Consider the following 13,859-nt stretch of genomic DNA (forward strand, 5'->3'; position numbering starts at 1 on the left):
CTCCCCCTTCATAACCCTATTACACATACTGTCCACCTACTTTTGGACCACCCTGTATATGTATAAAACACACACACCTAATAAAACAAATGGCACACAGCTATATCTGTTGTTGCGCATCACATCTACAAGTCAGATGCTACATGTGGTGCCGGCAATTAAATGAAGATAGACGAAGATAACGCTTACATTTCTGAACAGATAAGTCCCTTTCTTTGAAGACAGCAATGATCGCTGCAATTGGTCTGGGTAAATATGCATGGAAAGACAAAGGAAAGCAATTCACAGTGCAGTTAATAATTGTCAATTAAGATACGAGTTGTACGTGTCAAGACTACAGTCTCCACTCTGTGAGGGAATGCACACCTGTTCTGTAACTCTTGCTTGCAGCAATGCTGACATACAGATTATACAGCCCAGGGTCAATGGATAGCTATGATCTGCTTCATAGAAAGCATAAAAGACATAGCACTGTGTAATGGACCCTTGTTGTGGATAGCACTGGGTAATGTCACATTGGGGGGGCAGGGGGGAGGGGATTCACACATCACACACTTGTTGAATAATTTCTGTTGTGTCAACACCAACAGTCTGCACCATAGTACAGTACAAAATTAGATTCATTCATTCATTCATTCATTCAGTCATTCATTCACAGAATGTTCTTTCTGCTGCAGGGTTACTATCACAGCAGCTTCTTTTTTCATTGGATCCACTGCAATTTTTTTAACAAAATTAACAATGAAATCCATGCAGTTATTAGGTTCATTTTACTTTGTTACAAGAAGTGTCAGCCCAGCTTTAGGGCGCTTTTACATGGACCAATTATTATCAACAAGCTCCTTCAGCCAATGATCAGTCTGTGTAAAAGTGTCAGCGATCAGCTGAGGAGCAGCCCTATAAATCATTGTTTGTCTAAACAGGGGATGTGTGGCTGACAGCAATTTAAATGGTTGCACAAACGATACAGGGTTTATTCGTGCGGCCCGGTCATATCGGGCCATCTAAAATGACCTTTAGTTCATACACATCCTATGTTTTGTTTGTTAAATTTTCTGGTCCACTCAGAATGTATGTAAACCTATCTACATTGAGATATTGCCTTCTATCAAAAAGAGTTACATTTTGGCTTTTTTTTACTTGACCTTTATTCTTCCTCTCTTAACATCTAAACCACCCTTCTTCGGTCTGCCGTTAAGACACAAACTTTGCATGCCGTTTTTAGGCTGAATCCCCCCCCCCCCCCCCCCCCCACACACACAAAAGAGTTCTCATCTAGCTAACATCTAGCCATAGCGTTTTTGAGCTAGATACCTAGTGTGACTGTTATGTACAGTATATAGCACCCTTATACATGCCATGTATGCTGAGCAATGCTGTGTGTGGCACCATTTAACTACTGCAGCTGAGAATTCAAATATTCTGCAATGTTTAAGGTGCATTGAAAGTGTCACTATAGACTTTCATATAAAATCCGACTGCACTATTTTTGGGCATGAAAAAATGCACTAATGCATGAGAAAAGCTTTGAAAAAACAGAGATTAAAAGTATAAAAAAATAGCCGATTGCACCAAACCTTTGTCCTCTGCTGTGCCAAAATCTTGCGCATGTTTAAATTCCAACATTTTCAAGGTAAATGCGTTAAAATTGAGAGACTTTTTGTTCCTTTTATTGCACAAACTTGTAAAACATGATTGTAAACATGCACCAAAATAGTAACTACAGTGTAATATTATGCAAACAAGGATTAAAACTTGGTAGTTGTAAAATCACAGGTAATATTGTGTGTTAAATACCACCGTTAACCCCTTCAAGACAGGGCCGTTTGATACACAAAAGTCCGGGTCAAATTAATGCAATGTTTCTCCCCGCCTTCTAAGAGCCATAGCGCTTTTATTTTTCTACCTACTGGGCTGGTTGGGGTGTAATTTTTTTGTGCCATGATCTCTAGTTTTTATTAATATCATACTGTGGTGGCATAAAAAATTTTGATTGCTATTTATGAATTTTTTTGTGATATATAATTTAATAAAATCAGCAATCCTGGTTTATTTTTTTTTGTTTTTGTTTACGCTGTTCAACGAGCGGGAACAATAATGTTATATTTTAATACATCAGACAATTCCGCACGCTACGATATGTAATATGCTTATTTATTTATTTATATTTTTATAATGGGCATGGGGGTATTTTAAACTTTTATTGGGAGGGGGTTTATAAGGGGTTTTTTAATACTTTTAAAAACTTTTTATTACACTTTTTTTTAAAACACTTTTAACACTGTAATATATGCAATCATTAGATTGCATATACTGATCTATGCTATGCCATAGATCGGCTGCTGGGGTCCCGATCACTCAGTGATAAATGCTTGATCTGTCACTAAGCACCTTAAACGCTGCGATCGCGGTGTTTAAGTGGTTAATGAGAGTCGGCCGCGGGATCGCAGCTGCCTCTCATTACCTGCGGCCTCGGACACAGATGAGAGCGGGATCGCTATCGCTGCAGCGCTCCCGCTCTCATCAATAACCCTGTCAGTTACAGAAACATATATATAGATTCCTACTGCACGGAATATGTGCAGTAGGAACGTATATACAGTATACATGTTACTGACACGAAGGGGTTAAGAAATATGTTGGCTTTATGGGCAATTTGTACTGCTGAACTTTTTAGGATGGCTTGGTTATAAACTAATGCTAAAATGTAAACACCGAGAGGGAGGGGGTGGGGGTTGGCAAGTTGGAGAGGAGGTGTGGCCTCCTTCAGCACCTGATTTATCATAATTTATGCCTACTCTCAGGTGTAGATTTGCTGTGCAATGCCTGAGCCAGACCCAGGGCTGGCCTGGATTTACTAAGGCTGGGGTCACACTGCGTTTTTGCAATCCGTTTTCTTGAAAAAACGGATTGCAAAAACGGATGCATTTGTGTGCATCCGTTTTGATCCGTTTTTCCATTGACTTCCATTATAAAAAAAATCCGTTTTTTTTTTTTGACGGACACAAAAACATTGCTGACGCTATTTTTTTTTTTTGTCCGTTAAAAAAACGGATCCGTTAAACGTATGCTAAAAACGCAGTGTGAACCCAGCCTAAAGGCCCTATTCCACCAGCAGATCTGATGAAAGATTATCTGCCAAAGATTTGAAGCCAAACCCAGGAACAGACTATAAACAGAGAACAGGTCATAAAGGAAAGACTGGATTTCTCCTCTTTTCAAATCCACTCCTGGGTTTGGCTTCAAATCTTTGGCAGATAATCTGTCGTCAGATCTGTTGGTGGAATAGGACTTTAAGAGTCGAGCGCTTTTTAGCAAATCTGTCTGGGAAATTTGTCTGTCTGTGGGGAATTTCTTAAGACCAAGTGACATTCTGCTTACAAGCATAAATGGTAGTAAATGGCGGGCCCCTCTGCCCTCCTACTTGGTGAGCCAGGACCTTGGAAGAAGCCACACATTTTTGCACTCACTTTTTGGCAGCTGTGCATCTGGAACAAAATCCCAATATACATATTTTTTTGCTGCAAATCGTAAGGCCTGTATTACTGTGAACTGATGACATAGTGCCTATACAGGCAGGTCAGTTGATATTGGTTTTTCTATTGGTTGGTTTATTTTACTATTGGCTTGCATGTGTGATTACAACTCAATCAGTGTCAACACTGCATGTCATATGTTGCATTTTACATTGAACGCTACATTTATAACTATATAACACAGTTGATAAAATGTTAAATTTTCAAGAAAACATATGACAGAAACATGGTGAAATAAATGAACACATTTGCCATGATTATACAATAGTAAATGAATAACTAAAGTTCTCTAGAACATTGACCATTAGAATACATATAAGTACAGTATGGAACACTAAAATACAACCTGCTTTGGAAAGTCCGACAAACTTTGGCCCACTACCTCTTAATAAAGTATATGAACTTCATACACTCAGGGCCATCAGCTTTTCTGCTGCCTGAGGCAAAAATTGAAAAGTAAAGGTCTGCTAAGTTAAACAGTACCAGCAAAGTGGATTGTATACCCCCAGAAAATAGTAGTAGATTGTGTAGAACTGCCCCCAGTAATAGAGTAGGTAGAGCTGCCCCTAGTACGGACAAGGAGAGAAAGGAGCGCTGCACCTCACACCTGCCCCTAGTAATAGAGAAGTAGAGCTGCTCCTAGTAATAGAGTAGGTATAGCTGCCCCCAGTAATAGAGTAGGTAGAGCGGCCCCTTGTAGCAATAGACTTGACCAAAAGTAAGTATACTTGCCCCCCCCCCCCCCCCCCCCCCGGATGTAAAGATGCCCCAACTAGAAGGAGATTTACTTCCCTAGCAGGCATGGTTGCCTCCCTCCCAATAGGTAAAGCTATATAGTAGTTATCTCCCCCAACACACACGGTAGTGTTCCCTTATTCCCTTATCAAACACAAATAAGTATACTCACCTCCGCTCCATTCCCACGATGATATCTTACCCTCCTATGCCTTTCAGGCTGCACATCGACTTCATGTCAACTTGCTAGAATGCACCATTTCCTTTTCGTCTATTTATCCTTAAGTGGCGGGTTAAGCGGCACCTGGCGCCAACCCCCCAGGGACCCCACTATTTCAGTTTTCGAGGCCAGTGGGTCTCTTCAGCTATGGTTTAAAGGTGCCCATACACCTTTAATAACTGCTGACTTTTGACCCAACGTTCCTCCCTATACACAGAAATGTTAATCAAGGCCGAACATTCCTGTATTCTCTATGAGGAGGGTTAAGCCACGGTGAGAGAGTTTTACCTGTGGCTTATGTCTACCTGAACCTGACTTTTCTCTATCTGGACCTGATTTTTCATTATGCTCAGCCCCTATCATCACTAACATCATCTGTTGGTGGTTGTTCAGAAGAGCGCCACGGTTGAACCCACCACAAGTGGCAGATACGGTCTAAGGTGTATAGGGACCTTTAGGCTAAAGTTGGCCAACCCCTCTAACTTTGTCTAGTTTAGCTGATGGTCTAAAGCAGGGATGGGGAACCTTCAGCCCTCCAGCTGTTGCAAAACGGCATGATGGCAATTGTAGTTTTGCAACAGCTGGAGGGCCGAAGGTTCCCCACTCCTGGTCTTAAGTATGGGCAGCCTTCCAACTCTCCCCTGACAGATGATGTAGATGGAGAGAAGAGTACAGTATTATTTTTATGCAGGGGCAGATTAACTTTCCCATAGGCCCCGGGCTGTTCACCAAGCCTGGGCCCCCACCCCACTGTAACTATAGCAGCACTAGCGTGGTGTTCATAGTACAGGATAGATAATATCATGATGGCCTAATTTGTGCAAAATCACAGTTAAAAAAAAGCAGCAATTTGTAGCAAATCATGGCAGCCTGGAGACAATACACCACTGAAAGTACATTGTGTTTGGGTGGCCATGGTCCCCCCAGGAGCTCAGGGCCCCGGGCTACTGCCCAAAATGGACCTATTATAATCCACTACTGTTTTTACCACTCTATCTATTGTTCTGGGAAAGATAAGCAAGCACCATGGATTTCTAGCTGGGGCTTACCCCTCCAATCCCAATAAAGTATACATGAATGTTATGTGTATCGGAAGGTTGGGAGAATTGACTGTTGGCCTGACGAGTCTTTGGCCAACAGCTATTGCAAGTTTTTGATAGTTTTAAGACTTTTACAAGTTCAGTTTTTGGTGTAACTACAAAGCATGTCATCTACAAATATAGCCAATATTATTTTCTTTCCTTGTCTACTTTGATACCCTCACATGATCAATACTTCATGTGCTTCCAACTTCAGCCATAAGATGACCACAGATATAGTGGTCTGTCTCTGCAATCATTATTAGGCTGTCTTCACATGTCATAAAGTTTCAAACACCTAAATGAAAACTCTGATAACCTATGCAGATGATATAGAAAAAACCTTAAAGCGAATGTTGCATCAGGTACATTTGCTTTAAGTATTACCCATGTATAGAACACGGGGTATGGGGAAGCCGATGCCGCTGTCCTTTTTTTGAACAGCGGCCCGCTTCCTGTGTGCGGCGTTGTTCTATTCACAGGTATCGGGCCGGGGGTGAAGCACTGAAGGCGGGCCGGCCCCTCCCCAAGTGGGTGGAAACCCCCTCCCCTCTATGACTCAGCTTCATTGATTTTAATGGATCCGTGTCATAACTGATGGTACATTTGCTTTAACATCAAATGGGGGATCTCAATATATATATATATCCAGCTTTATCCATGTCCCAGTAGGTTATAACTGAACTGGAAAATTGACTAAAGAGATTAAATTTTGGATCCTTTCCAATTCTACAGCCTATGTTTGCTGAAACTGTACAGGCACTCACACAGCCCCAAGGCCAGCAAGCAGCACATGTCAGCATTTGTGTGGTCAGTTTCTGCCATCAAGGATAACATTTGCTTAGTTTATCTTCTACTAGAGTGATCAAAGCTAATATATTAGTTGCAATAAATTCCAAATAATTTGTTCAGTTTACATGTCTGCCATGTCCTAAGCCTCTTTTCTTTGTGTGTCAGTCCTACCAAGCCGGCTTTACAGAAATTAGGAATCGTATTTGCTCAAGGCATATTTTATTACTGGTCACGTTCAAAGGCCAGTTTACACTACTCTGATATGGTGACTTGTAAAACGTCTGTTTATACCTAACTGAGATCATAAAACCTGGATGCAGTGTATGAGGTACTGTCAAAATGTAAGAGGTCCAGAGTTTCTGGACAACAGATGACTTTGTATTCCCTCATATCCGATTACTTTTTTTTAATTAACATGTAAATGACAATGAATTAGGCAAATTAATCTTTAATAGGCCTTTATTATATTTTTTCTCCATTTTTATTTTGAAACCTGCATATTATCCTACACATTGCAGGCTACTTTGAAATCGGTCTGACTGGCTCCGTGACTGAGCGGGCAAGAGTGTGCAGAGGGCCAGCTCTTACCTGTGGTTCTGAGGGACCTGCTTTACCGATCTCATAGTAGAATGGTAGTGAAAAAAAAAGAGGGGCTGTGTCAAAATTTGAGTGTTTGTAGTCCCTTGCCTCCCTTAATATTATGCAGGTGCATATCAAGATGGGGCACTGGGTGTAGAAAGAGCAAAGCAAGAGAGGAATGGAACGCAACAGGTAAATTTACTTCATTTTGCAATGACTCATTCAAGTACATAGGGATGCAGTTTAACAAAATACAGTTCCAACTTGAACAAGGCAACAGCAGATGGTAGGGGTGGAAAGTAAATCCATGCTGTGTCAGTGAATGGCTTGAGCTTGTTCCTGTAATTGTTAATGTCTGTGAGGTGACAAAAAAAGTATCACACCTTTTGGCACCCAGTGGTAATGTGGTGTCCCACCACGGGTGTTACTTGTCTTTACACCCCTCGCCAAAACCTGTACTTCAAAGTAGTAGTGGTAATGAAGTAGTACGTACGTTTGGCCACTAGATGTCGCTAGTATGTATATTGTATGCTTAAGTATTGCACAGCTGTAGGTAACTAAAGGGTTATTGTTTCTGTGATTTGTGCACCAATGAGAGCTCTTTCTCTTCTTTACCTATCTCCTTTCTTCTCTTGCACTCTCTTCTCACCCACTCACAGCACATATTACATATGCTGTAGGAAGTTGTCACATGGGGAGAGGAAGTGTAGCTACACCTTTAATTAATCGTAGGATGCAAGCCAGAGGAAGGACGCAAGCCAGAACAGTCCCTGCAGCAGTCAAGTTGGGCCCTGGCTTATGCCAGGTCCCCTGTTAGGGGACAAGTCCAGTGTAGTCTGAGGTGTGGTACAGAACAAGCGTATATGGGAAAGGACAGTCTTTTCTTAAAAGCGGAACTTCCACACACTATGCAGTGCTAAGTGCTCTCAGAGCGGACAAGTCAGGGATCATCCCAGCCTAAGCCGTGAACAAATCTAAAGGTGCAGGACAGTATCCAGAAGAAAGAGGAACTTATCGGGATAGAACAAAGTTGCTAGAAGCCTATGTACTCTATCTCGCAGCCCGGGTGTAATCAGAAAACTCTGACCACTCTGGTCAAGCCAGGTAACCAAGTCTGGGGCTTGTGTCACCCTTTAGGACGGGTCACCCGACACTGGGGGGCAATAGGTGGTGCAAAGACCAAGGAGTCAAAACACAGGCACAAGTATTCTACCTACTCTCAAGTATTCTACTTCTAAAGTTCCGGCAGAGCACAGTATTACATTGGGTTGGGACTCTCTAGACATCCTCCTCTCTACTTCTCTTAACCTCTTCTATCTCTCAGCAAGCAACCCAGCCAGCACGGCTGCACTACTCTATAAGCTCTCAGCACAGATCCTGTCACTAAAGTCTAAAGGGTATAGTCAAGACAGAAGTCTGCTGTGTATCACTGTATCAAGTGTTTCTGAAAGAAAAGAGCAAGTTATTTATTTAACTGGACTCAGTAGTTATTCTCTAAGCACCTACACAGCTATTGCATCTTCCTTGGGTCATCTCCCCTTTCTCTGGGTGGCAGTACCAATTGTCCAGGTGGGTCACAACTCCACTCTGGACCACCGTGATAAGCGCCCAAGGGACCCCCAAACAGCCCAGCAGGTTACTGACCACAGGGGAAAGGATATAGCTAGCCTCACTAAAATAAAAGTAGGTGTGCCAGAATACCTGTGTGCCCAACCGGCACTGGCGTCACAACAACATAACACCTGGATGAGCTATTCCCCGACCAACCACTACTGTAATGGAGTCACACTTCACCATCTGGCAAGTGACCGGTTGTCCCCCACACTGGTGGTGCACCACAGTAAAAGTGGTCTGAACCTGACCAGAGGTCCCAGACTGCCAACAGGTAGTTTTCTGCTTGAAGCCCGTAGGCTAGGTCAAGGCTGGTACAGAGGGTATTAGTGGTAGTGTCTTAAAGGAATTAGACCTGATCCCAAGTGACCCTGAGTAGGTCTTGGCAACTAATTTCCTATAAACCCCTCATGCTTCTTTTCTCTTTCTCTAATCCACTCCATACTAATCTAGAGACATAGAAGATTGTCAGCAAGAAAAGATCATTTGGTCCATCTAGTCTGCCCTTTTAGTATTTCCCTTCTTATTATCTCAAGATAGATATATGTTTATCCCAGGTATGTTTACATTCATTTATTGTAGCTCTACCTTCCACATCTGCTGGAAGTTTGTTCCAAGCATCTACTACTCTTTGAGTAAAGTAATGTTTTCTCACATTGTTTCTGATCTTTCCCCCAACTAATCTCTCACTATGTCCTCTTGTTCTTGAGTTCAGTATTTTTTTCTAAAAACACTTTCCACCTGAACCTTATTTAGTCATGCCCCCCCCCCCCACACACTTCCTTATTTCCTGCAGACAATACAAATTCAAATCCTTAATAGGTTAACTCTATGTTAACCTATTTAACTTTCTTCCTCTTACCAAGGTTAAAATAAGGTCTGAATGGACTAGTACTCCCCTACCAGAAAATTCTGAAAAATAATTAGCTAACTGGAAAGTTCTAGTTAGTAAGCAGCTAAGACTATAGGTGTCTATACACCTTCAATAAATGTTTGCCGAACAGTTGTCTCTTCCAGGAGGGAATCCACAACTAGTGATGAGTGAACATCCTGATGTTCAGTTCTGATCCCGAACACGAACATAAAAAAAAAATGTGATTGCTTCGTGTTCGCTAAACATTCACAAATAAATAATGAACACACAATAGAGGTGTACGTTTGGATCTACGCACATGCGTACAGATTATCAGGTGCAAAATGTAAATGACACAGTTGGGTACACATTTGCGTAGTCATTGTGAATGTTTCGGTCTAGAGTTACACATGCATACAGATTATCAGGCGCAAAGTGTAAATTAGTAGCATACATTCACAAGTTCAAATATGTTCGAAAATGATCATTATAACCACTCCGATCATCAAACATTGTTTGTAATCAGCAAACACGAACAATTAGTTTCATGTTCATACGAACATACCAACATTTACGAATATGTTCGCTCATCAATAGCCGCAACCAGATTGCTCTGGTGACAGCTTATCTCCCAAGAACACCTGACCCCTAACGGTGAAAACACACAAGCTGTCAGCCACTTGCAACCAGAATGCATCAGCCATAAATCATGGCTTATTCAGGGCTGAATGAACAATTGCTAGTTCTTTTAAGCTGCTTTTGCTGTTGTCATTCATTAGCCACACATCCTCTATTACAATAGGACATGTGAGGCCAATAAGTAACTTTTTTTGAGAAGACAGAACAAAGTGGCTGATTGCTGGCCCTTTTACACAGGACTATATTGGCCTATGGGTCCAGTTATTAAATCCCAGGTGATTTATTTTCTGAATGTCTTTTGTGGGGCTCTACCACATGGAAAGTAGTTGTACTTGTCTAAATACTTCTAATACTTCAATACTCATGCATTATGGTAGCAGAATTGTGATAACAGATATTTAACCTTAGGTGTACACAATTTTTCCTAGGCATTCACCTTGTGTAGTTTTTTTCCCCAAAAGGTTATTTTAGAAGAAATGATTTTTTTTTTTTTAAATAAGATAAGGGGGATTAGGGGATTTCTGTATGTGTGGACAGGGTGGAAGTTAGACTCCATGGCTTATTGCTAAGAGTAAAAATTGTTACACTTAGACTAGGTCAAGGCTGGTACACAGGATATTAGTGGTAGTGTCTTACAGGAATTGGACCTGATCCCAAATGACCCAGATTAGGACTTGGCAACTAATTTCTTATACGCCCTTCATGCTTCTTTTGCTCTTTCTCTACTCCACTTCATACTTGATGACTGCTTGACTCCTTTTAGAAAGTACAAAAAGGAACTTGGACTAGAATAAGGAAAATATATATATATATATATATATATATATATATATACACGAGATGGAGATAACTGTAGATAATTTTCTGTATTATTATTATAGACCCTCTTGATAGGTCAGTGCTGTTTGGACTTCACTAAATGAAGAGCCCCGGCCCAGAGTGGAGTCTGTACATTGACAACCTATAAGAACTGTATTTGTTCAATGAGTTTTTAAGTGAAATTACAAGCCTCAGTATCTACTATACTCTGCTTCCACCAACAGATCTGACGACAGATTTGAAGCCAAAGATTTGAAGCCAAACCCAGGAACAGACTATAAACAGAGAACAGGTCATAAAGGAAAGACTGGATTTCTCCTCTTTTCAAATCCACTCCTGGGTTTGGCTTCAAATCTTTGGCAGATAATCTGTCGTCAGATCTGTTGGTGGAATAGGGCCCTAACCTGGTGTGAACTGTTGTTGCTTTTGTGTGACACACCCGCTTGCTTCTCAGCTTCCTGGCAATGCAGGAGTTAAGCTAAGAAGCTGCTGGGCTTGATTATTGCAGCTGATTAGTCTGTGTGATGGGCAGGTTCCTCTGCCTGTCTGGAGCCTGGGAGATCAGAGTGCCGGTCCAATGAGGATCTGGACTGGGCTCTTGGTCAGCATAAAAGAAAGCTGAAGCCAGTCTTTCCTTGCTTGCTAATTAGGTTCATACCCTGATCCCAGCTCCCCCTTGTCTACTCCTGCGATCCCCGTCCTAACTCCCTCTGTTTGCTCGACTGTGTTTGACCCAATCATCAGCTAGAGGAAGTGTTTGTTTGACACGAAACGTGCGTCGCTGAGACCTGCTTGCCATGCTCCCTCTCCCTGCGTTTTTATGATTTTTCCATGAAATAATAAAGAAGAAAATTGACACGTTGATGGGTGAGTGCCTGATCTTTTTCTCACTATACATATTCTGCCATATATTTGTTACAAAACTTTCTCGGGACTCCTACTACTGTATCTCACATGGCCTCCCTCTTTATTTCCTTTCTGGGGGGTGGTGACCTGATCCCATCCACCATGTTAGACTCATTTATTACAGTGATACCTAAACCTGGGAAGGACCCATCTGACCCTGCTAGTTACAGACCGATATCACTGCTAAATGCTTATTTTAAAATCTTTACTAAAATATTGGCGATTAGGTTGGGGGCACTGCTGCCGACTCTAATTCATGCTGACCAAGTTGGCTTTGTGCCAAACCGTCAGGCTGGGGACTATACGCAGCAGACTATAGACCTTGTCGACTTCCTTACTAGGACTGACTCACAGGGGCTACTCCTAAGTGTGGATGCAGAGAAGGCCTTTGATAGGCTTAGTTGCCCTTTCATTCTTACTGTCATGGCACTGTATTCTGCCCCATCAACACGGGTGCACCTCCTGAATGCTACTTCAGCGCCACTCCATGTTCACAATGGGACTAGGCAGGGGGGCCCCTTATCCCCGCTTCTGTTTATTCTCAGTATAGAGCCCCTAGCAGCGAAGATTCGTCTCTCTCACCTGATGTGCGGCTAGTGATGGCTAGGGACAGAGAATTCAAATTGTCTTTGTTTGCCGATGATATCTTACTTACTCTTACTAACCCTTTGGTCTCCCTCCCTAACCTTCACTCCTTGAAAGCGGAATACGACACTCTCTCTGGACTTAAAATTAATTCTTACAAAACTGAAGCTATGTCTGTTCGCCTCTCCTTCACCGTGATGGCATCCCTCCAATCATCCTATCCGTATAAATGAGTGACTGATGGTCTTCACTACCTGGGTATTTACATTACTCCCTCCTACCATTCACTATATTATCAAAATTTCCCCCAGTTCTTTCATGACATTGCTTCCCAGCTGACAAAATGGTCCGCCTTACCCCTCTCCCTCATTGGGAGGATAAACTCGGTGAAGATGAATGTCCTTCCTCGTTTCCTGTACTTGCTTGAAATTCTTCCAATTACCATTCCCCGTTCTGCCTTACAGAGATTTCAGGGTTTCCTTTTACAGTTTGTTTGGAGTGGGGGGCACCACTGAGTGTGGAAATCTGTTCTATGCGCTGGAAAGACCCATCCCTTAAGTCCACCCCCTCTCTTCTTACCTCTTTTCTGTACACTGATGTATTGCATGGAAGCTACTACCGCACAGCTATATGGCCCTGGCAAGCTGCACGCCTATTTCAGTTTGAAGATGTGGTGTGCCCGCTTTCGCGGTGGGTGTCATCGTTCTAGGACCTCAGAGATAGGTTTAAATTACCCCTTGTGTCTGTGTTGTCTGTGTCTCCCCCCTTTTTTATTTTTTGTTTTTTTGTACTGTTTTACTGAATTTATGAAAATTTTCGCGTTTTGGTTACTTCCAGTAACATCCGGTATTGCTGGACATTTTACAGTATGCTATATAGTTGTTTGACTACATATTACCCTCTGCCGCACGTTTTCTTGCTAGGACGAGCATGATGCGACACGAGGCCACCACCCTCTTCACTTGTTCTACCCGTGTGATAGCTTATTCTTTATTTACTTGCCACTCTTTGTATTGTAATTTCAATGTTTGATTGTACACTTTATTAAAAATTTAAAATAAACAATGAAAAAAAAACAATGCAAAAATATTTCGGGAACTTGTGGGAACGTAAACAAATTGTCACGTGTTTGATCTATCAAGACACCATGTGATGTCTGAAATAATTTACAGTATGTAATGTTTTTCTTAAAATAAGTTAATTATATTAACGAAGTGTGATTGGAAGCTATTCTGTAAGGGTCCGGGAATACTCCAAAACAGACCCCATAAGACACAAATCTGCGTGTCTGTGTTTCTTTCTCCCTAGCCTCCCCCACTACCAAGGGGGAATTCATGTTAACTTTAATTTGGTTCTCACAGGCAACTGAGTAAGGCTTTGGGCCTACCTAACGCACTGCAACGGCATGCATCTAGTACTAACATAAATCACAGTGGTTTGAAATAAGTTGAACCAATAAACATATAAAAGGGCAAATAATGAAATCTAATAAGGAGAAGTAACAG

Source organism: Dendropsophus ebraccatus, chromosome 1 (genome assembly GCF_027789765.1).
Source record: "Dendropsophus ebraccatus isolate aDenEbr1 chromosome 1, aDenEbr1.pat, whole genome shotgun sequence".
Classification (NCBI taxonomy): Eukaryota; Metazoa; Chordata; class Amphibia; order Anura; family Hylidae; genus Dendropsophus; species Dendropsophus ebraccatus.